This window comes from Eriocheir sinensis, chromosome 54 (genome assembly GCF_024679095.1).
Source record: "Eriocheir sinensis breed Jianghai 21 chromosome 54, ASM2467909v1, whole genome shotgun sequence".
Taxonomy (NCBI): domain Eukaryota; kingdom Metazoa; phylum Arthropoda; class Malacostraca; order Decapoda; family Varunidae; genus Eriocheir; species Eriocheir sinensis.
Window position 1 is genome coordinate 11,300,114 of NC_066562.1, and position 25,595 is coordinate 11,325,708.

The 25,595-nt window shown below is 42.3% G+C and overlaps 1 protein-coding gene and 4 long non-coding RNA genes across 5 annotated transcripts in view; 2 read left to right on the forward strand and 3 right to left on the reverse strand.

The window, feature by feature from the left end:
• The window catches only part of LOC126983794 (galanin receptor type 2-like), a 99,907-nt gene extending 84,736 nt beyond the window's left edge, over positions 1-15,171 (reverse strand). The window contains 1 exon segment of the mRNA XM_050836921.1: positions 14,925-15,171. The gene's annotated coding sequence lies outside the window, so the exon portion shown is untranslated.
• On the forward strand, positions 3,721-8,108 carry LOC126983796 (uncharacterized). The gene is made up of 2 exons (XR_007736241.1): positions 3,721-3,952; positions 5,376-8,108. It is a non-coding gene; the product is annotated as an uncharacterized LOC126983796 (long non-coding RNA).
• Positions 8,375-13,401, forward strand: LOC126983799 (uncharacterized). The gene is made up of 2 exons (XR_007736246.1): positions 8,375-10,489; positions 10,548-13,401. It is a non-coding gene; the product is annotated as an uncharacterized LOC126983799 (long non-coding RNA).
• A 4,801-nt stretch (positions 15,172-19,972) lies between the features above and the next one.
• On the reverse strand, positions 19,973-25,593 carry LOC126983801 (uncharacterized). The gene is made up of 5 exons (XR_007736248.1): positions 23,782-25,593; positions 23,401-23,575; positions 22,460-22,643; positions 20,587-20,706; positions 19,973-20,190 (listed from the first exon to the last, which is right to left on the reverse strand). It is a non-coding gene; the product is annotated as an uncharacterized LOC126983801 (long non-coding RNA).
• LOC126983803 (uncharacterized) lies at positions 22,656-23,390 on the reverse strand. Its single transcript, XR_007736251.1, has 3 exons — positions 23,346-23,390; positions 23,046-23,270; positions 22,656-22,795 (listed from the first exon to the last, which is right to left on the reverse strand). It is a non-coding gene; the product is annotated as an uncharacterized LOC126983803 (long non-coding RNA).
• Positions 25,594-25,595: the final 2 nt, after the last annotated feature.

Consider the following 25,595-nt stretch of genomic DNA (forward strand, 5'->3'; position numbering starts at 1 on the left):
GGAGAGAAAAGATTAAAGAAAATAAAGAGAATAAGACAGAGAAGGAGAAAACTGGACAAGAGAAACGAGGAGAGAAGACAGAGAGGAGGAAAATAAACGAGAAGAGAGGATAAGGGGGAAAAATAAGAGGACAAAAAAGGAAAGGAAAGGAAAAGAGGAAAATAAAATACAGATGAAAAGGTAGAAATGGAGAAAGGGAAGGATAAATGAAGAGAGGGGAGAATAGGGCAGTAAAGGAAGAAGAAGGGAGAGAAGATAAAGGAGATAGAAATAGATAGAGAGATAGAAAGAAAAAAGAAGAGAGAGAGAGAGAGAGAGAGAGAGAGAGAGAGAGAGAGAGAGAGAGAGAGAGAGAGAGAGAGAGAGAGATAAGGGACAGTCTTGATCTTTGCTTCCATGACGCAGAAAACACCAACACCGCCAAGGACAATTTGATCTCTGTCTTGGGTGAATTAGAACACGACGTAGGACAAGTTTAAATGGCTGTGGGATATGGTAGGATGTGTGAGGATTGTATGGTATGGGATATTTTAGAAGAGATAGGATGGTAGGATTAGGAGAAAGAAGATAGAGATGAGAGGAAAAGGAGAGGGAAGGGAAGGAGAAGAAAAGAGAGGATAAAAATTACTTAGAGAGGAACACTTATTAACTTTTTACCTTAAAATACTTAAAAACATCAATCCTAAAGTGACTTGATATTTGTTTTTCATGAATTAGAAAACATATTAACTTTTTAGCTTAGAACACTTAAAAACACCAATCCTAAAGTGACTTAATATGTGTTTTTCATGAATTAGAAAACATATTAACTTTTTAGCTTAGAACACTTAAAAACACCAATCCTAAAGTGACTTAATATGTGTTTTTCATGAATTAGAAAACGTATTAACTTTTTAGCTTAGAACACTTAAAAACACCAATCCTAAAGTGACTTGATATTTGTTTTTGATGAATTAGAAAACGAATTAACTTTTTACCTTAGAACACTTAAAAACATCAATCCTAAAGTGACTTAATATTTGTTTTTCATGAATTAGAAAACGTATTAACTTTTTACCTTAGAACACTTAAAAACACCAATCCTAAAGTGACTTAATATTTGTTTTTGATGAATAAAAACAAAACGGGTTAATCATTATTGCCAAAAACGACATAATCTTTGCCATTTGTTGTTAGTCTGTCTTTCACGGGTGGCTGAGTGGCTGTTATCTCGCCCTGGCAACACTGGACCACGATCGACACCCGGAGACCAAGGAAGGAAGAATAAACAGAATATAGTAAAAGATAATAATAATAATAAATAAAAAAATCTAATAATTGGTGTTAATCTGTCTTTCACGGGTGGCTGAGTGGCTGTTATCTCGCCCTGGCAACACTGGACCACGATCGACACCCGGAGACCAAGGAAGGAAGAATAAACAGGAAATAACATAATAATAATAATAATAATAATAATAATAATAATAATAATAATAATAATAATAATAATAATAATAATAATAATAATAACAATATCATTCAAAAAGCAAAATTAACAAAAACAAAATCTATTAACTGTTTGTGGTCACTTGGAAAACGGTTTAAAACACTATAAGATTTAATTTTATCTCTACGTAAGTTACTTCGAATACGTGATTGGGTTATCTCTCTCTCTCTCTCTCTCTCTCTCTCTCTCTCTCTCTCTCTCTCTCTCTCTCTCTCTCTCTCTCTCTCTCTCTCTCTCTCTCTCTCTCTCTCTCTCTCTCTCTCTCTCTCTCTCCATGTCCAAGCAACTTATTTCTCGATCCTTCTACTGGTTAAATTCCTCGTAGTTATGTAAACGTGGAAAGGCTAAGGAGTTATTTCTCGGGCCTTCTGTTTACAAAGTTCCTCGTGGTTACGAAAAGAGAAAAGGCCTAAGGAGTAATTTCTCGATGGTTCTATTGACGAATTTCCTCCCAGAGATATATGCAAGGATTAATGTGTGTGTTTTCTCGTCCCTTATATCAAACAAATTATTCCTGAGGGTAAAAAAGATCACGGTGTCATAGGCAACGTATCTTATTAAAGGTTATGAGATGAAGTGACACACACACACACACACACACACACACACACACACACACACACACACACACACACACACACAGCCCGTGGTGAATGACCCACAACGTAACCACACCATTTCATAATAACTTTGAACTCTTTTTATCAGTATTATGTATTCGCTTCCTTATATCATCGTCACGTGACCTGTTTTTAGATGTACTATATATATAAATACTTCACCTGTATAGCAATAACCTGTGCCGACCTGTCCCTCCCTCCCTTCCCACCTGTAATTACCTGTGCCGACCTGTAATTACCTGTGCCCACCTGTCCCTCCCTCCCTTCCCACCTGTAGAGCAATAACCTGTGCCCACCTGTCCCTCCCTCCCTTCCCACCTGTAATTACCTGTGCCGACCTGTAATTACCTATGCCCACCTGTCCCTCCCTTCCTTCCCACCTGTAGAGCAATAACCTGTGCCCACCTGTAGAGCAATTACCTGTCCCCACCTGTCCCTCCCTCCCTTCCCACCTGTAGAGCAATTACCTGTGCCCACCTGTCCCTCCCTCCCTTCCCACCTGTAGATCAATTACCTGTGCCCACCTGTCCCTCCCTCCCTTCCCACCTGTAGAGCCTCCCTTCCCTCCTTCCTCCTTCCCTCCCTTTCCTTCCGTTTCTACTTTCTATCTACTCTTCCTCTTCCTCCTCATCCTCTCTTCCTCCTCCTCCCTCCTTCTTTCAGACTATCCTTCCTGTCCCTTCCTATCCATCTCCCTCTTCCTATCCTTACTACCCATATCCTTCCCTCTTCCTCCCCCCCCCCCCCTTCCTTCCCCATCGTAACCTCCCCCTCCCTTTTCTCCCTCCTCTCCCTTCCTTCCTTCCTTCCTTCCTTCCTTCCTCTTCCTTCCTTCCCCCATCGTAACCAACATTCCTCTTCCTTCCCCATCGTAACAACCTTCCCCTTCCTTTCTCTTCCTTCCTCCTTCCTTCCTTCCCCGTCGTAACCACCATAGTAACAACCTTCCCCTTCCTTTCTCTTCCCTCCTTCCTTCCTCTCCTTCCTCCCCATCTCTTCCTTCCCTCCTTCCTTCCTTCCCCATCGTAACAACCTTCCCCTTCCTTTCTCTTCCTTCCCTCCCTTCCTTCCTTCCCCCATCGTAACCACCATAGTAACAACCTTCCCCTTCCTTTTCTCTCTCCTCCTTCCCTCTCACTTCCCTCCCTTCCTTCCTCTCCCTTCCTCCCCATCGTAACAAGCTTCCCCTTCCTTTCCTCCCCCCTACTTCCCAACCACTCCCCCGACACGCCCCTTACACGCACCAACCATTCCACTGCCCCCTCCCTATAACACACCCACCACACCAACTACACCCATCCCAGTACCCCGACACCCCACGTACCCTTCCCAACCATGCTCCCTCTTACACCCAACCCCCTACAACCACCCCAACCACTCCCATCACACACCTCTTGCCTCCACCAATCTATGACCACCCCCAACCACTCCTACCTAACCCCAACCACTCCCCAACCTCCCACACACCCCCGTCCAGATATGACCACCCCCAACCTCTCCCCACCTCCCCCCCCAATCCCACTCTTCCACACGGCACCAGCTCCACACGGCACGGCGCTGCACACGGCCCGCATGAAGCACCTTATAAGATTCTGTTAGTCAGGTGTTCATTCAGGTGATCCGCTGGGACAAGGAGAAGAACTTACCTCCCTTCCTCCCTATCTCCCTCCCTCCCTACCTTACCTCCCTCCTCCTTCCTGAGTGCTTCTATCATCCTCCCCTCTCCCTCCTCCTCCTCTTCTCCTTCCTTCTTCCTCCTCCTCCTCCTCCTCCTTCGTCTCCCGGCACCTACTCGCTTGGTTACCTGCCCGGCTGTACTTAAGTGACGTCACGGTGCAAAGTACAGGTAAGATTCGTGTTTGTTTTTGTTGATGGTTTGGTTAATTACAGGTGTTACGGTTGATGTTGTTGTTGATGTTGTTTGTTTTAGTTATGCAACATTAAATACAGCTAGTGATACAACATTAATAACTATTACTACTATTGTTGTTGTTGTTGTTGTTGTTATTATTGTTGCATTTATTATATTTATGCAACATCAAATACAACTACTACTACTACTACTACTACTACTACTACTACTACTACTACTACTACTACTACTACTACTACTACTATTACAACCACTACTACTAGTACTACTACTACTACCACTACTACCATTACTACTACTACTACTACTACCACTACCATTACTACTACTACTACTACTACTACTACTACTACCACTACTACTACTACTACTATTACCACCACTACCACCACCACCACTACTACTACTACTACTACTACTACTACGACTACTGCGAGTGTTTCTGCTGCAGTGAAGAAAGTTTGCATATTTCCCTTAGAGCACAAATGAACACAAGAGTCAAAGTGAAGACAAAAGTGACTGGGAAAATAAATAAATAAATAAAATAAATAAAAATATCATTCACTTTCGAACTGACGTGGACAAGAGTTTTCCAATTACAACTTTATATCGATTTCCTTCTATTATTTTTTTGTTTTTGTTTTCTTCCAAATTACATTATATCGATTCGCTTCCTGTTTTTCTTCTTTTTTTCTTTTTTCTTTTTTTTTTGGCTCGTTTGCAAAGTTAAGAATTAGTTTAAAAAGGAGATTAAAGTGATGTAAGAAAGTGATTTAATTAAGAAACACGTGAGTCATTTTGGGATTAAGTGGGAGAATGTTTTTTTTGGGGGGGGTCTAAGTGGTCTATGTATCTCTCTCTCTCTCTCTCTCTCTCTCTCTCTCTCTCTCTCTCTCTCTCTCTCTCTCTCTCTCTCTCTCTCTCTCTCTCTCTCTCTCTCTCTCTCTCTCTCTCTCTCTCTCTCTCTCATCCTTCACTTCTTAAATTCTTCCCATTCTTCCCCTCTTCCCTATTTCTTCTCTCCTCTTAATCACCCATTCCTCCTCCTCTTCCTCTTTCTCCTCTTCTCTCTTTTCCTCCTCCTCCTCCTCCTCCTCTTTCTCTCTTTCATTTCTCTTTCTCTTCCTCCTCTAAATTATTTCCACTTCCCATATTTATTCATTTTCCTCCCTTTCTCCCTTTTCGTAGTAGTAGTAGTAGTAGTAGTAGTAGTAGTAGTAGTAGTAGTAGTAGTTTTCCTTTGTAGATATATCATTTATGTAAGCAATATTCTCTCTCTCTCTCTCTCTCTCTCTCTCTCTCTCTCTCTCTCTCTCTCTCTCTCTCTCTCTCTCTCTCTCTCTCTCTCTCTCTCTCTCTCTCACGGTATCTCTTATCTCCTATCTCCTCCTCACAGATCAAGGAGCGCCATGTCACCAGGCCGGGCAGCACCATAACAAGCACCATCATGTCACCATACATGTCCTAATGCAAGCCATGGCACCATACCCAAGCTCTATAGTGAGTCTTGGCACCATGCGAAGGACAATGGCACCATATATGTCCTACTGTGCTGACTAATGGCACCATACCTAGCCATGGCACCATACCTGAACGTCTACAGTGAGTCATGGTGCCATATTAGTCCCTCTATGTATGTCCATGGCACCATACATCTCAAGGGTGCCATAAAGTCCTTCTAGAGTGAACAATGGCACCATTCTTGTAATGCCATGGCACCATATTGGACTACAGCATCATAAAGGGACCATTGCACCATACCAGTCCTAACATGGCACCATACCAGTCCTAACATGGCACCATACCAGTCTCATCATGTCACCATATCAGGACCACAATACCATAGAGGGATCATGGCACCATACCAGCCCTGCCAATCCCACCATGGCACCATACCAGCCCCACCATGGCACCATATCGGGACCACAATACCATAGAGGGATCATGGCACCATACCAGCCCTGCCAATCCCACCATGGCACCATACCAGTCCCACCATGGCACCATATCGGGACCACAATACCATAGAGGGATCATGGCACCATACCAGCCCTGCCAATCCTACCGTGGCACCATACCAGTCCCACCATGGCACCATATCGGGACCACAACACCATAGAAGGATCATGGCACCATACCAGCCCTGCCAATCCCACCATGGCACCATACCAGTCCCACCATGGCACCATATCGGGACCACAACACCATAGAAGGATCATGGCACCATACCAGCCCTGCCAATCCTACCGTGGCACCATAACAGTCCCACCATGGCACCGTACCAGTCCATCATGGCACCATACCAGCCCTGCCAATCCTACCGTGGAACCATACCAGTCCCACCATGGCACCATATCGGGACCACAACACCATGAAGGGATCATGGCACCATACCAGCCCTGCCAATCCTACCGTGGCACCATACCAGTCCCACCATGGCACCATATCGGGATCACAACACCACAGAGGGATCATGGCACCATACCAGCCCTGCCAATCCTACCGTGGCACCATACCAGTCCCACCATGGCACCATATCGGGACCACAACACCATGAAGGGATCATGGCACAGTACCAGCCCTGCCAATCCCACCATGGCACCATACCAGTCCCACCATGGCACCATACCAGCCCTGCCAATCCTACCGTGGCACCATACCAGTCCCACCATGGCACCATACCAGTCCATCATGGTACCATACCAGGACCACTGCACCATACAAGGACCATGGCACCATTCCAGTCCCATCATGGCACCATACTAGGACCACAGCACCATATCAAGACCACCATGGCGCCATACGAAGACCACTGCACCATATAAGGGCCATGGCACCATACCCTTTCCTCTACAATGGTTTGCTGCAGCACCATCACCATACCAGCACCATGACACCATACCAAGACCACCATGGCACCATACCTGGACCCCTGCACCATGGAGGGACCCGTAGCAGCACCATACCAGCACCATGGCACCATACTCCCCCTGCAGTGAGTCATGGCACCATACACGCTTGTTTCATGGCACTGACAACCCACCATACCTACCATGCCCACCATAACACCATCCCCAGTCACCATAAACACCATAACTAGGGGAAAATAATATCTGAAAAATCTATAAATAATTCCCTCAATTTTTTAGTTATAAGTGATGATTTTTATTTTTATTTTTATTATTATTTTATTAGATTTATTTTCTTTGCTACATATCTTTCCATACGTACATGTGTGTGTATATGTATGTATGTATGGATTTATGCATGTACGTTTTCCCCGAAGTCATGTATACATATATATTCGTGTATATGTGTATTATGCTATGTGAAGGGTTGACGTACAGGTGTGTGTGTGTGTGTGTGTGTGTGTGTGTGTGTGTGTGTGTGTGTGTGTGTGTGTGTGTGTTTTCTGAAAACACACACACACACACACACACACACACACACACATACACAGTTAAAGAAAGAAAGAAAGAAAGAAAAAGAAGAAAAAACAAAGAAACAGAGAAAAAACACACACACTCACTATTTACTCACCATACTCAATACTCAATACTCACCATTCAAACATTCTTACTCACTCTTACTCATCCCAAAGACTTCCCTTCCTTTTCTATCACGAAAACAAAAACAAAAATCGCTAACGCTATATCTACTCACGACTTACTCAACACATTGCAAGACACACGCCTCTCAATACTCACCATTCAAACATTTTCATCACTCACTCTTACTCATCTCAAACCTTTCCAATCCTTCGCTATCACAAAAAGTCCACTAAAAAAAAATGCTCAGTTAGTTTTAGTTTCCCTTAGATCAATAACTCATTTTGACGTTTTCTTTCATTGACGTTAAAAAGTATATATATTCATTCATTCATACAAAAAGAAAATGGATTCATGTATATTTCCACTTGTAAATATTCATAAACAGACAAAAATAATTAGACTTCACAATTATACAACTAACAAAACATTCATTACATTATTCATCTTCATTCATCATTCATTAGTATTTTCTTTCACAATACCGTAAGTCTCTTTGTTAAGCTATTCATCTCTCTCTCTCTCTCTCTCTCTCTCTCTCTCTCTCTCTCTCTCTCTCTCTCTCTCTCTCTGCACTGGACTCATCTGACCTTACTATATTAAAATGAATAATGCCCCTAGACTCATTATTCATGGATCAATACTCATGTTTGACTCACTTACTCATCGATTGTAGTGTAGAATGACAACACAATTCATGGGTCACTCAAGTTGTCATTCATCAGTTATTCATCTTAGGACTCACTTTTCGTTGACTAATGTGACTAAAAGAATATCAAATCATATTTTTCACATTATTTCATTTCATTCATTTTTGGTAGTAGGTTTTTTTTTAGAGTTAATATATATTCATGGGTCAGTTAGGTTGTTATTCATTAGATCCTTCACTTATTCATCTACAATCATGGATCTTACCTTAGTTCATTCATCTTTACTCATCCTAAGACTCATTACTCGTGGATCAATTTTCTAGGTTAAAGACTCCATACCATGAATCAATATCCATCATAAGACTCCTTACTCACGGATCAATTCTTACTTTAGTTAATTCATCTTTACTCATTCTAAGGCTCCTTACTCATGGATCAATTCTAGGTTAGTCAAGGCTCAGTACCAAGGATCATTCTAGGTTAAGACTCTTTCACGGATCAAATTTAGCTTGACTCACTTCTTGCGGATCAAATCACTGTTATTCATCGTGAGTCAAGCACCTTTTTCATTAGTTTAACGTAAGACTCATTTTCACGGATCAAATTTAGCTTAAAGACTCACCTTCACAGATCAATCAATTACTAAGATGAGTTAATTTTAGGTCTTACTCATAGGTTTGTGGACTCCTTACTCACGGATCAAAATTAGGTTAAGACTCCTTACTCACTGATCAAATTCTAGCGTTAAGTCGAATTCAACTTTACTCATCATTCATGGATCAGTTCTAAGCATAAGACTCCTTACTCATGGATCAAATTTTAGCGTTAAGTCGAATTAAACTTTACTCATCATTCACGGATCAATTCTAAGCATAAGACTCCTTACTCATGGATCAAATTCTAGCTTAGGTTTCACTCATCTTTAGACTCATCATTCACGGATCAATTCTAAGCATAAGACTCCTTACTCATGGATCAAATTCTAGCGTTAAGCCGAATTCAACTTTACTCATCATTCACGGATCAAATTTTAGCCTTTTTACTCATCATTCACGGATCAGTTCTAAGCATAAGACTCCATAATGAATCAATTTTTAGCGTAAGTCTAACTCATCTTAAGGCTCCAAATTCATGGATCAATTTTAAGCTTAAGTCTCCTTACTCATGAATCAACTTTTAGCGCGTTTCACTCATCCTTAGATTCCTAATTCACGGATCAATTTTAAGCTTAAGTCTCCTTACTCATGAATCAACTTTTAGCGCGTTTCACTCATCTCAAGACTCCCTTTTTTTCACTGATCAAATGCAGGTTAGGACTCCTTACTCATGGATCAAATTCTAGCTTAAGGTGAATTCAACTTTACTCATCATTCCCGGATCAATTCTAAGCATAAGACTCCATAATGAATCAATTTTTAGCGTAAGTCTAACTCATCTTAAGACTCCTTTTTCATGGATCAAATGTACGTTAAGACTCCTTACTCATGGATCAAATGTCACCTAAGTCTAATCAGCTATGTGGTTTATATAAATTCTTGACCATCAAAAAATCAGTTTATTTACGGTTTTCTGAATGAGTAAACTGTAAAACCATTAAACTCGATCTGTTGAATTAGCTGTGTGACTTATTCATTCTTATTCACAGACTCCCTTTAATGAGTCAATATTTGGCTTAGGATTCTTCACTCACGGATCAATTTCATCTTAGTTAAGGCTCCCAGTCATGGATCAATGTTAAGTTTAAGGCATAACCCACATTATTCATCCTTGGCTCCTCATTCATGGATCAAATTTAGCTAAGGACTCCAATTCACGGATCAAGTTTAGCTTATCTTATCCATCTTCACTAATCCTAAGACTCCTTATTCATGGATCAAATTTAGCTTAAGACTCCAATTCCCGGATCAATTTTAGTTTAAGTCTGTTTCATCTTCACTAATCCTAAGACTTCTAATTCATGGATCAAATTTAGCTTAAGACTCCATAATGAATCGATTTAGCTTGTCTTATCCATCTTTACTCATCCTAAGACTCCTAATTAATGGATCAAATTTAGCTTAAGACTCCATAATGAATCGATTTAGCTTGTCTTATCCATCTTTACTCATCCTAAGACTCCTAATTCATGGATCAAATTTAGCTTAAGACTCCATAATGAATCAGTTTTAGTGTAAGCCTTTTTCATCTTTACTCATCCTAAGACTCCTTATTCATGGATCAAAAAGTTTATTGCATATTTACTCATCTTAAGACTCCTTATTCATGGATCAAATTTAGTTTAAGACTCCAATGCAGAATCCATTTTAGTTTAAGTCTGTTTCATCTTCACTAATCCTAAGACTCCTTATTCATGGATCAATTTTAGATAAGGTTTATTTCATATTTACTCATCCTAAGACTCCTTATTCATGGATCAAAGTTAGTTTAAGACTCCAATGCATGAATCCATTTTAGTTTAAGTGTTTCATCTTCACTAATCCTAAGACTCCTTATTCATGGATCAATTTTAAAGTTTATTTCATATTTACTCATCCTAAGACTCCTTATTCATGGATCAAATTTAGTTTAAGACTCCAATGCATGAATCCATTTTAGTTTAAGTCTGTTTCATCTTCACTAATCCTAAGACTCCTTATTCATGGATCAATTTTAGATAAAGTTTTTCATATTTACTCATCCTAAGACTCCTTATTCATGGATCAAATTTAGTTTAAGACTCCAATGCATGAATCCATTTTAGTTTAAGTCTGTTTCATCTTCACTAATCCTAAGACTCCTTATTCATGGATCAATTTTAAAGTTTATTTCATATTTACTCATCCTAAGACTCCTTATTCATGGATCAAATTTAGTTTAAGACTCCAATGCATGAATCCATTTTAGTTTAAGTCTGTTTCATCTTCACTAATCCTAAGACTCCTTATTCATGGATCAATTTTAGATAAAGTTTATTTCATATTTACTCATCCTAAGACTCCTTATTCATGGATCAAAGTTAGTTTAAGTCTCCAATTCACGGATCAATTTTAAGCATAAGACTCCTTTAACATGGATCAAACTAAGCTTAAGACTCCTTTATCGTGAGTCAAATTAAGCTTAAGACTCCTTTATCATGGATCAAGTGTAGTTTAAGACTTCCAAATCATTCATCAAAGCCAGATTAAAACTTTTCTTTATGTTATTCATGAAAAAAAGTTATTCATTCTCACTAAACGGCTTCACTACGTTTAATTATTCAGTCAAGAAAGTCTCATTCAATAGTTAACTCATTCACTTACTCAGATTACTCAATAGCTTACCCAAAGACTCCAAAACATATCAATTAGTATTAGTTTAGCCGAGTAAGACATCCACTCACCTAACCATTCATTCACTCAAGCAAGACTCATTCAATCGTCAACTCATTTCACTTACTCACTCAAATTACTCATTAGATCACCAAAAGACTCCAAAACATATCAATTAGTATTAGTTTAGACTCGTAAGACATTCACTTACTTAACCATTCACTCACTTACTCAAACTCACAGACTAGAAAACTCATACTCAACTGACTCATTATAATATTCATGCAACCTTTTACTCATGATACAGTAGCTACCATGTGCCTGTAGCTTGTAGGCGCTTTACATATCAAAACATATACTCATTTACTCACACACAATTCATCATAACCTTACTCATTTCACTCACTATTACTCATGGTCAAACCCGAAATGGTGCTAATGATATCTCCAAGTCGCTTTATATAACTCAACATTCACTTATTCACACGAAGACTCATAGTAATTTTTGACTTATTAATACTTACTCCAAACCCAAAGTCGTCCTAATTCCCATCTTCCAGTCGCTTTATATAACTCATCATCCACTTACTCACACACGACTCATAGTAATTTTTGACTCATTAACACTTACTCATCACAAAACTCATACTCATCATCAAACCCTAAGTCGTTCTAATTATCATCTTCCACAACATCTACTCACCAAAACTCACCTAACAAAATTCACGGTAATCTTCTGACTCATTCACACTTACTCATAACACTCACTCATCACCCACCACCCAGTCTACTTATAATACTCACTGTGAAATGTTAAATGGTGCTATTAGGATTACGGTTTACTCATTGCTGTCATTAATTCATAGTAAGCATCAGTAGTAGTAATGATGATAATAATAATAATAATAATAATAATAATAATAATAATAATAATAATAATAATAATAATAATAATAATAATAATAATAATAATAATAATAATAATAATGAAAAACTGGATCAAATAAAGCCTTGTCTGTCTGTGCGATAAGCTGGCTTCGCCCCTAACCCTGTGACATCAAGTTCAGGTTTGGGGGGTCAAGGGTCAACGTTACCGCCGGGCAGACTGGCTTGCGAAAACAGAACGCGTACTAAACCTGACCTGTCCGCTGCTTGTTGACCTGTGCTGATGTTTGGGTGTGTGGGATTAGGTAATTGGTTGACTGGTTGGATGATTGGTTGATTGATTGAAAGACTGACTAATTGATTTCTTAATTGATTGGCTGAATGACTGGTTGACTAACTGACTGATTGAAAGACTAATGACAGATTGATTTTCTAATTGACTGACTGAACGACTGCTTGACTGACTGACTGATTGAAAGACTGACTGATTGAAAGACTGACAGATTGATTTCCTAATTGATTGACTGAATGACTGGTTGATTGACTGACTTCCTGATTGGTTTGTTGATTGAATGAATGACTTTCCGATTGACTGATAAATTGATTAACTGAGAAAACACACAAAAAAAAGATTATGTTGAAAAAGTTACATTTCGACTTTGTAGAAGAGAGAGAGAGAGAGAGAGAGAGAGAGAGAGAGAGAGAGAGAGAGAGAGAGAGAGAGAGAGAGAGAGAGAGAGAGAGAGAGAGAGAGAGAGAGAGCAACCCCCCCCCCCCCCTTCAACATTAGCCAATCTTCAAGTTTTGGGTCACGGAAAAAATATGATTGTAAAAAAAAAAATTCATGTATACTTTGAAAAAAGAAAAGAAATTGTGTATACCAAAAAAATTAACATATCAGTGTGTGTATATGTATGTGCGTCTGAAGCGTGTACGTATTTGAGATTATTGCCTATGTGCGTATGTGACTGTTTCTATGTACGTAGATTTACCTGTGTATGTACTTATGTATGTATACCAAACGATACATATCAATAAAAGGTATAAATGTATTCTTTGTTTATTTACTGAGAAATCCTAATTGTGTGTGTGTGTGTGTGTGTGTGTGTGTGTGTGTGTGTGTGTGTGTGTGTGTGTGTGAGAGAGAGAGAGAGAGAGAGAGAGAGACAGATAGTTTTATTCTCTCTCTCTCTCTGCCCATCCATATAAAACTTTCCTCATGAATTATCACACAAGAATTTTTCCGACGCACACGAGGAGGTCAGAAGGTGATGAAATGATGATAATGGTGATGATGATGATGATGATGATAATGATGGATAAATACAATAATAATAATAAAAAATAATAATAATAATAATAATGATAATGATGGAAGGGTCAAACTACCACCTGGGTCATAAAACTACCCCTGGAAGTGCCCAAAACTCCTAGGAAAGCCTTGTTAAATGTGTGTAGAGAGGAAGGGTCAAACTACCACCAGGGTCATAAAACCACCCCTGGAAGTGCCCAAAACTCCTATGAAAGCCTTGTTAAATGTGTGTAGAGAGGAAGGGTCAAACTACTACCAGCCTATTAACCTGCGAAAAGTGAGTGAGAGAAGGATTAGCAAGGAGTGAGGAGCATTGTGGAGAGAGAGATTACTCACCCTGGTTATTTTTTATATATATTACTTATGATGATGAGCGATGAAGTAGTAGCTTAAGATGAAGAAGAAGAATAAGGAGACGAAAAAGAAGACAAAGAAAAAGAAGAAGAAGAAAAAGACGAAGAAAAAGAAGTAGAGGAAGAAAAAGAAAAATAATAATAGTAAGAAGAAGAAAATGAAGAAAAAGAACACCAGGGAAGAGAAAAACAAAGAAAACAAGCAAATCAAGAGTTAACAACAACTAAACCAGCCCCCCAACAGTGGTAGTGGTAGTAGTAGTAGTAGTAGTAGTAGTAGTAGTAGTAGTTTCTCATATTCTCCCTCCATTCATATTTACTCATCCACTTCATTCATCGACGCTATCCTTGTATTAATTAACTTATATTGCTGTTTCTATTCATTTTCAAGCTTCCATATTCATGCTAACTCATTCCCACACTCTTAGATACTCATGTTACTCGATCACTCACCGTCCCATTCATATTTACTCATTCATCGACGCTATCCTTGTATTATTTAACTTATATTTCTGCTTTTATTCATTTCCAAGCTTCCATATTCACGCTAACTCATTCCCACACTCTTGGATACTCATGTTACTCATATTCACCGTTCCGTTCATATTTACTCATTCACTTCATTCATCGACGCTATCCTTGTAATATTTAACTAACATTTCTGCTTTTATTCATTTCCAAGCCTCCATATTCACGCTAACTGATTATCACACTCTTATTTCACTCTAGGCACTCACGTTACTCATACTCACGCTTCCATTCACATTTACTCATCCATTCACTCCCCCACGCTCCCATGGTCTTATTTTACGCATATTACAATTTCTACACATCCCTCAATTCCCATATTCACGCTAACTGATCCCCACACTCTTATTTCACTCTAGATGCTAATGTTCCTCGTGTTTACCTTGATGTAGAGGAGAAAATCGCAAAAATCACAGAGGTCAGCAGACGCTATCTCGGTTTCCCACGTGTTCTGAGCCTGACTGTCGAGAGGACGTTGATTCGAGTCTTGCCTTTTTATAACGGCACTCACCAATGTAACGTTTTTCTGGGTCTGTGGTCTTTTTCGATCTGGGTCTTTTGAGTTTCCAAATTTCTTGATTGACTGATTTATAAACAATTCTGGTGCTGCCATTTCGCTTAATCTTCAAGTTACGTCACTCGTTACTTAACAAGCATTGGGTCATTGGATATAATTAAGAGTTTAAGTGTAGAGTAAGAGTTTACCTCGAAAATGACATCCGAGAGGCATAAAAGATGGAAAATAACATAGGGGAAACTAAAATGGGGGAGTAAGCCGCTGGGAAGGTGTTGTTTAGTACGGCGGCGAAGGGAGATCTGCCCCTCGTGTTAATGGCCTTCAGAAACACGCTTATTAAGATGAACTGGTGCATTAAACATGAAATAACCCGCTTAATAAGGAAATAAATGATACAGTGGAGGAGTGAGCCGCTGGGAAGGCGTTGTTTAGTACGGCGGCGAAGGGAGATCTGCCCCTTGTGTTGATGGCCTTTAAAATCACGCATTAGATGAACTGATGCATTAAGTATGAAAATAAGCCGCTTAATAAGTTAATATATAAAACAATGGAGGAGTGAGCCGCTGGGAAGGTGGTGTTTAGTACGGCGGTGAAGGGAGATACAGCCTTCGCGTCAATGGCCTTCAGAATCACGCTTATTTAGATGAACCGAGTCAACACTTGCTCATGGTAAAGTTAATACACTTGTTCCAGGTAATGTTTGAAGATTCACTCACCAGCTAAATAGACCTGCAACAGTCCATTACCTGATTATTAAATGTGGTGCAGCACTTCAAGCGGTGGAAATACAAACCTTACCTTTTAAGACCTTCTGCATCAGTCCATAACCTGGCACTTAACCCCTTGACTGCAGATTTCCTACAAGAAGACCTCACCAAGCTACAGGAATGGATCAAAAAGTGGCTGCTACAATTCAGTGAAATGTAGTCTTGCACCTTGGGAGGGGATATCCAGCACACCAATACCACATGGGAAACACTCCACTATCCACCACAGAGGCAGAGAAAGACCTGGGAGTATGTTATCAAGCTACCAGTGAAGGGATATCCAGCACACCAATACCACATGGGAAACACTCTACTATCCACCACAGAAGCAGAGAAAGACATGGGAGTATATGTTATCAGGCTACCAGTGAAGGGATATCCAGCACACCAATACCACTTGGGAAACACTCCACTATCCACCACAGAGGCAGAGTAAGACATGGGAGTGTATGTTATCAGGCTACCAGTGAAGGGATATCCAGCACACCAATACCACATGGGAAACACTCCACTATCCACCACAGAGGCAGAGAAAGACATGGGAGTGTTACGTTACCAGGCTACCAGTGAAGGCCAAATATCAGGAATTATTACCTGTACAGCAGACATGAAAATGTATTTGAGAAACAATCATTTTTGAGGGTAAGGCCTCTCAACCTTGTGTTCTCATGTACATGAGACACTTTATTGTTTGTATAGGATACTTTGTGTTAGTTTTGACTTTTTTTCCACACCACCTCAGGAGGTAAAAGTCTTGGCGCGTTTTTATTAAAGAGGTTTCCCCAGTAGGCCTAATCCTCTCTGACCTTTCACTAGGAAGCAGAACCAGGTCTTGTACATGCAGGAGCAGTACGGGTTGTGATAGTGACGCAGTACGGGTGGTGACAGTGATTAGATTAGACAAGTGTTTTGAATCCAACCAGCAACTAAGATATTACTCATTGTCGTAATAACGTTAAGTTCTTTCGAATACTGGTGTCCTTGTCCGCTTTTATCGCCCGGTTAGTGGTAGCAGTAATGGTAGTTCTTTCCTCTTTCCTACATAATTTCCATGCAGTTTTTCCATGCTGCATGGTTCTTTTTTCCTTTCCTGCCAGCTTTGGCTGGAGGGATGGGGGGTGGGGAGGAGCCTTCGCCTTTGCTGTCCTTCATCTTCCACCTTTGATTAGATAGTTAGTGTAGCTTGTCACAAACAGCCTCGTAAGGACAAGCAGGTCTGCTGTTGTTTGTTCTTCCTTTGTGTTTCTTTGTGTTCCTCTTCTTATCTTCTTCTTCCTCTTGACAGTCTTGTTGGCCTGGAAATTGTTGTTATGCGGCAGCAGCTATACCATCACCATTACACCAGAAATTAACATGTAACACTTAAATATATTCCCACGTACGTAACAAATATTTCCCCCAGTACATAACACTTCAGGCCTCTCGAATAGACGGAACATGGCACCCCTTACTGTTTAACCCACTACCTATGACACCTCCTCCTCTTCTTTCTTCTTATCTTCTTCCTCCTCTTCACAGTTTTGTTGGCCTGGAAAGTGTTGTTATGCAGCAGCAGAAATAATGAACTGTGAGATAAAGACAGAACACAGAGATAAGAGAGACAGAAATAGACATAAGGCAACAATTTTGAGACAGAAATAATGAACTGTGAGATAAAGACAGAACACAGAGATAAGAGACAGAAATAGACATAAGGCAACAATTATGAGACAGAGAGAAATAATGAACTGTGAGATAAAGACAGAACACACAGAGATAAGAGAGACAGAAATAGACATAAGGCAACAATTATGAGACAGAGAGAAATAATGAACTGTGAGATAAAGACAGAACACAGAGATAAGAGAGACAGAAATAGACATAAAGCAACAATTTTGAGACAGAAATGATGAACTGTGAGATAAAGACAATACACAGAGATAAGAGAGACAGAAATAGACATAAGGCAACAATTTTGAGACAGAGAAATGATGAACTGTGATGTAAAGACAGAACACACAGAGATAAGAGAGACAGAACTATTATAAAGAGGAGTGGGAGAAAGAATTTATATTAGAGTTGGCGGACGATTAGAAATGGATCTTGGTATGTACGGAAAATTGTGTACAAGCGTGTGAGTGCCACTATGAGGAACAGCTGGCTGGGATGATTAAGAGAGAGATATCGAGGATTAATTAAAAAGATGAGAGGGCAATCAAGATATATATATGAGGAAGACTGAAGCTGGCTGGGATGATTAAGAGAGAGAGATATCGAGGATTAATTAAAAAGATGAGAAGGCAATCAAGATATATATATGAGGAAGACTGAAGCTGGCTGGGATGATTAAGAGAGAGAGATATCGAGGATTAATTAAAAAGATGAGAGGGCAATCAAGATATATATATGAGGAAGAATGAAGCTGGCTGGGATGATTAAGAGAGAGATATCGAGGATTAATTAAAAAGATGAGAGGGCAATCAAGATATATATATGAGGAAGAATGAAGCTGGCTGGGATGATTAAGAGAGAGATATCGAGGATTAATTAAAAAGATGAGAGGGCAATCAAGATATATATATGAGGAAGAATGAAGCTGGCTGGGATGATTAAGAGAGAGCGATATCGAGGATTAATTAAAAAGATGAGAGGGCAATCAAGATATATATATGAGGAAGAATGAATTAACTAAGGTAAATACAGAACACAGAGATAAGAGACAGAACTAGACATGAGGCTATCTCGACCGGTAGGCGCTGTATTGCAATTTCGACTTTGCCGGGACGTACTCCCAGAAATATCCCCATTTGCAAGGAAATAGCCCCAATAACGAAGATAGGTTTCCATATTTTGCTCGCATGTGGGTAGTTTTAAGCCACTCGGCGGCGGCTGAAAAATCCCAGCTTGGTGGCACCGGGCGGGGATTGAACTCGCGTTGTCCCGAATGTGGCGCCGTCATGCTATCCACTCAGCCACCGCCTCCCCCACTGCTCCGTCCATGGTAGCGTTGCCCACACGGGTCACCTCAGCGCGGGTAGGACAAAGGCTTCTTCACCATGGACGGGCTTGTCAACCTGTGGAGAGAGAGGGAGGTTAGGGTAGCTTAGGGTAGGGTAAGGTAGGTTAGGTAAGGAGGAGAGGCTAGATTTGGCAGGGAGGGAGAGATATGGCAGGGACACAGGCAGGGAGAGAGTGATTTGGCAGGGACAGAGGCAGGGAGAGGGAAATATTTGGCAGAGACATGTAAAGAGAGCAGGGGAGGACACAGTGCTGGGAGTTTTAGTAGAGGACCTGGAAACAGTGCTCAGAAGGGAAATATTTGGCAGAGAGAGCAAGGAGGACACAGGCTGGGGAGTTTTAGTAGGGACCTGGAAACAGTGCTCAGAGGAAAGACTCCAATGGGTTGGACATGTAAAGAGAGCAGGGGAGGACACAGTGCTGGGAGTTTTAGTAGAGGACCTGGAAACAGTGCTCAGAAGGGAAAGACTCCGATGGTTTGGACATGTAAAGAGAGCAGGGGAGGACACAGTGCTGGGAGTTTTAGTAGAGGACCTGGAAACAGTGCTCAGAAGGGAAAGACTCCGATGGTTTGGACATTTAGAGAGAGCAAGGGAGGACACAGTGCTGGGAGTTTTAGTAGAGGACCTGGAAACAGTGCTCAGAAGGGAAAGACTCCGATGATTTGGACACGTAAAGAGAGCAGGGGAGGACACAGTGCTGGGAGTGTTGGAGAGATTGGAGGTAAAAGGAAGGAGACCAGTTGGTAGACGTAGAAAAACGTGAAGGTGTATACAGGAAGACTTGGCATTGATGGGATTGGATGAGCATCGGGTAGAAGACCGAGTAGAATGGAGGTAGAAGGAAGGAGACCAGTTGGCAGACCTAGGAAAATGTGAAGAAGGTGTGTACAGGAAGACTTGGGATTGATAGGACTGTATAAGCATGGGGGGGAAGACAGAGTAGAATGGAGGAGCGCCATAAAGCGTCCAACCGCTCAGGAAGATTGAATTAAATGGACCTTAACCTAAATAATGATGATGATAATGACATTGTACTTACCAGGGATTGAGTGGTCATAGCAGTAGTAGTATCACCGATCAGCTGTCGTGGAAGTACTATATAAGGGATTCAATAGTACACATAGTAGCAGTATAGAGGATTTAATAGTACACATATCAGTATAGAGGATAGTAATAGTAGTAGTCTCAGCGATCTCCTTGAGTCCGTCGTCAATGTAGATGCCGTTCCCCACCTCCACCACCTTAGTAAGATTGTCATAGCCGAGGTCAACAACATTGGCCGAGCGCATGTCACGGAAATCCTTGTCGGTGGTGAGCTTGACCCGGCCGCCAACCTTCCGCCAGCTCGATCTCTGCCGACGCTCCCTGGGAAAGGATCAGCATTCGTTAGAGTCTCAAAGGTGTAGAGGCAATAATGTGGCTTCCTAAGAATAGCTTCCAAGGGCTTGTGGTCTGTCTCTACAACAATGTTATGTTTGCCGTACTGCTGTGAATGGAATCTCTCAACCCCAAACACTATAGCAAGTAACTTTTTCTCTATCTGGGCAGAGCTTTTCTCAGATTTTGTCAATGACCTCGCTGCATAATAATAATAACAATAATAATAAATTTGATTTCGCACATCGGCATATGTAAAGAACAGGACAAGTAAAGGAACGAGAACAAAATCGAGATAGCTACAGGGTGACCTTCTTGCATTATACAGGCCTATAGTGCAAGGCTTGAAGCATCTACACAAAGTAAGACAGGTACAGCACTTACATCATAATGACCAGGCGCCCTGACCACAAGGATGTCTTGCAGCTCCTGGAAGCCTTCATGCTGTGTCTTCTCCCAACAACAGTCATGCAGTGTTTTTCTCCAGCAGAACATGCAGCGGGTCTGTGAGTGTGGAAAGATTTTGTATGAATTATTTACCCACATAGTTCATCATGCCCAAAAACCTCTGACACTTTTGTTTTGTGGGACAGGAATAAACTCATCAACAGCTTCCACTTTTTGCTGATCAGTATGGATGACACTTTCAGTCAAAACATGACCAATATATTCAATTTGCTTGGTTTTCAGCTAGATCTTATTGGGCTCGGCTTCAGGTTTGTCTCTCAGCATCTCTTTAGGACATTTTTAACCAGGTAGCTGCGGGGATCAGGTTTCTAAAAGGCTCCTCCCCCTAAACAAGAAAAATGAGAAAAAAAATCATCACTCACGCAAACCATTTCATAATATATATCAACGCATGTGTGATCAGTTTATGCATCATCTATTTTTTGGGGTTTATATCGTGGAAAAAATCTGGCCCATCGCTGCTACACGGTAAAGCCACAAATTTGGCCCGTCGCTGCTATCGGATTAATCTATGGTCATGTTCCTCTTCTGCGCACCGCCCATGCACCAAAATGTCATCCATCATGATCTCTACACCTTCACCAAAAGCCTCATGCATCCTTCTCTGGTATATTTCAGAGCTAGCTGCTTACTCCAAATGTAAGTCTAAGGTAGGCCTATATCTTCCAAAACAGGTATTAAAGGTCACCTATTTAGAAGTCTCATCAAATTTAAGTTGCCCAAAACCTTTAACCTGGTAGCAGCGACGGGCCAAATTTGTGGCTTTACCGTGTAGCAGCGACGGGCCAAATTTGTGGCTTTACCGTGTAGCAGCGACGGGCCAAATTTGTGGCTTTACCGTGTAGCAGCGAGGCCAAATTTGTGGCTTTACCGTGTAGCAGCGACGGGCCAAATTTGTGGCTTTACCGTGTAGCAGCGACGGGCCAAATTTGTGGCTTTACCGTGTAGCAGCGACGGGCCAAATTTGTGGCTTTACCGTGTAGCAGCGACGGGCCAAATTTGTGGCTTTTTTTTATCTTTGTCAATCACAAGCATACTATTGAGCCAGTCTGTGGGTGTATTTTCTTCAATAATGATACCTAATCTTTCCATATGGTCTATTCCTTCTTAAGTTTACCTCTCAGAGCAACAGGTATTTCTCTAGGAGGGTGAGCCACAGGGACAACACTTGGATCAAACTGTAATTCAACTGTTGGAAAGTTGTAAAGTTTTGTTTAGTGGGCAGTGCAACATCTGTGGTCATATGCCAGAGAGAGACAGAAGGGGAAGGAATTATAGGAGAAGGGAACAGACCCCAGGAGACGGGACACAACCCCCGATTAATACCTGGTACCCATTCACTGCTGGGTGGACAGGGGCGTAGGGTATCGGAAAAGCTACCCAAATTTTTCCACTTTGCCCGGGGTCTCTTGGTTGTGAGGCATGATATAACCCCCCCAAAATAGAAGATACATAATCTGATCGCAAATGCTTTGATATATATGAAATGGTTTGTGTGATGGGTGATTTTTTCTCATTTTTCTCGCTTGGAGGGACCATTAAGAAACATGATCCCCGCTGCTACTGGGTTAATAAGCATGTTTTTATGAGCGTTTTTTCAAGTTCATTGCGCAGAGGAAGGGTCAGACTACCACCAGAGTCATTAAACTACCCCTGGAAATGCCCAAAACACCTATGAAAGCCTTGTCAAGTATTTTTTTTCTACAACAAAGGAGACAGCTCAAGGGCACACACAAAAAAGGAAACTATATTAAAAAAAAAAAGCCCGCTACTCGCTGCTCCCAAATACCACGTGTCAATTCCTGTGCAGATGACAAAAACCTGGATCTTCAAGTCCCTCCCTGTCTTAGCCTGTGGGGGTAGTCTCGACGCCCTGCCCCTGCTGTGGGTGGTGTGGGGGGGTGTGGGGGTCTGGTGCAGGGCCCACAGCTCCACCGTCAGGCTCAGGGGGTAGTCTCCAGGTCCGACAGGTGCTGGGGGGGGGGGGGAAGGCACCATATCAGAACACTCCTTACCCTGAGAGCATGTCAAGGTACGCAACACAGCAACATTCAGTAGATATGTACCATTAAAATCTCTTGTAAACCCAGCCATTAAAACCTCTTGTAAACCCAGCCATTAAAACCTCTTGTAAACCCACCCATTAAAACCTCTTGTAAACCCACCCATTAAAACCTCTTGTAAACCCACCCATTAAAACCTCTTGTAAACCCACCCATTAAAACCTCTTGTAAACCCACCCATTAAAACCTCTTGTAAACCCACCCATTAAAACCTCTTGTAAACCCACCCATTAAAACCTCTTGTAAACCCACCCATTAAAACCTCTTGTAAACCCACCCATTAAAACCTCTTGTAAACCCACCCATTAAAACCTCTTGTAAACCCAGCCATTAAAACCTCTTGTAAACCCAGCCATTAAAACCTCTTGTAAACCCAGCCATTAAAACCTCTTGTAAACCCAGCCATTAAAACCTCTTGTAAACCCAGCCATTAAAACCTCTTGTAAACCCAGCCATTAAAACCTCTTGTAAACCCAGCCATTAAAACCTCTTGTAAACCCAGCCATTAAAACCTCTTGTAAACCCAGCCATTAAAACCTCTTGTAAACCCACCCATTAAAACCTCTTGTAAACCCACCCATTAAAACCTCTTGTAAACCCACCCATTAAAACCTCTTGTAAACCCAGCCATTAAAACCTCTTGTAAACCCAGCCATTAAAATCTTACCTTATCGCTTGTGTGAGTCTTCCCCTGCATAGGAACAGCTGCGTCATCCAGGGGTAGACCAGGGAATCAACCACTCATATCCACAGTAGACCAGGCAATCGACCACTCCTCCAGGGGCCGGTAGACCAGGAATTCAACCACTCAGCGGATGACCAGTGTTGTGTAGCTCTCCAGTCTGAAATCGAGGGAGTTTGTAACCTAACCGATCATGGATATTAATCAGTGTTTTTACTCAAAGACAAACTGTGTGCGATGAACATTCAGCGACTTGGAAATAATCACTGGATATTTACGACACAATAACAAAAATATCTGACATCACACCTGAACCATCGGATACCTGCGACATTATCAGTAAAGGCAATTAGGACACTCACTCACCAGGACGTCTCAGAACAAGTGCGCCGAGGACTATTATCGAGGCTAACATGGCGGTAGTCCGGGGCGTGGAACCTCATCAACGGTAGCGGTGTGTTCTGTGGTTGAAGCTCGGCCGTGGAGGTTTCTTGTAGACCCGGGTGGATGTGGTAATGCCCGGGTGGAGCAGCAACGGCCGTAGAGGGTTGGGATGTACACTGCAGTCTTATGTATACTGTAGAGTCTTCCATGGCAAACGTTGCCTGTTCTTTACTAACTAGAGAGAGAGAGAGAGAAAGACACAGAGAGATTGAGAGATAGAGAGACAGACAGAGACAGAGACAGAGAGACAGATTGAGAGAGAGAGAGAGAGAGAGAGAGACAGAGCAACACACACACACACAGACGTACGCACAGTGCAGTGAGGGAGAATTAAGCCACACACACACACACACACACACACACACACACACACACAGACGTACACAGTGCTGGGAGGGAGGAAGGACAGGCAGCATGGCGGTACATTGTTTATTACGGAACGAAATTCGCGTTACAGCTGCAAGGTGCTCTCAACCACAATGCCTTACAAAACCAGCAGTAGTTACCTCCTCCTGCTGCAGCGACCTCCCCAAGACGGAGGGCCCCCAGACCCCGCCCAGCGAGGATGCGCCTCCCCGGCCACCTGGTCAAAGCCTGGTCAACCAGTCAGCCAGAGAGGTGCGCCCCCGCCGACAGGGCCCAGAAGCCTTCCGCATCGGGCGGGTCACCACAGCCGCCTCTTCTTGCTGCTCAGGAACACAACAGGCTAAAAGGCAACAGTTACACACGGACATATAAAAAAAAGAAATCCTAACCGACATCTCAGAGGGAGACGCCCAAAGACGGCAGACTCAAACGCAGAACGGAAAACACCCGTTCTGTGAAAGAGCCAACCGTTGTACCCCTAACACCCTAGGCCCCACCAGCCTCCTCCTGTGAGGAAAACTGGTCCTCAGTTTGGGCAGCTCGTAAGGAGCTACCCTGACGGCAAAGCTGTAACACAGACTGGCCCGCGTACAACTCCGCCGCCTAAACTATCACCTTGCCAGACCTCCCTACGGGAGAATCTGACATCTATCTGCGCGTCTTTCAAGCGTTGCTCCGACTCCCTACCCGCCCGACCACCCGTCCGCCCGCCCGTTCCCACGTACGCCCGCCCGTCCGCCCATCCGCCCCCCGCCCCCTACCCGCCCGCAAGCGTGCGAGCAGAGGTACGACGAGCGTCAGTGCGGCGGAACGTAGCGTACGGGTTCCGTGCGTTCGTACGTGTGGCCGTACGGTTCAGCGTAGACGCTGCTGCCTGCCTACCTGACCGAGGGTGGGGTGCCCGCCCGACAACCTGACCGCAAGGTGGCCTGCCTACCTATCTGATGGCCCGACTGACAGCCTGACCGCCAGATAGCTTGCCTGTCACCTGCTAGCCTGACTGCCAGGTGGCACACCCGCCCGTCGGCCTGATGGACAGACGGCCACGCCCATGCCTTCCTGACACAGTGATTAGCTAAGTCCCCCGCCAACACCCCACACAAAAAAAAAGACACTCACACAAAAAAAAAACTCACACACCCTACATAACCTGCACCGTAGTGCTACCCCAAACCTCAGCAGCTCCCGCGTTGCACACCGCCACCGCCGTTGGTCGCCCGGCAGCATCCACCCAGCAGGGACAACAGCTAAAGAGCTAGGGAGGAAGGGGGTTATGGGGAAAAAAACATACATAGAAATGAAATCCTAGCAGTCACACAGCAACACACAGCAACAGGTCAAACACACGGCAGGCCTGCCATCACACACAC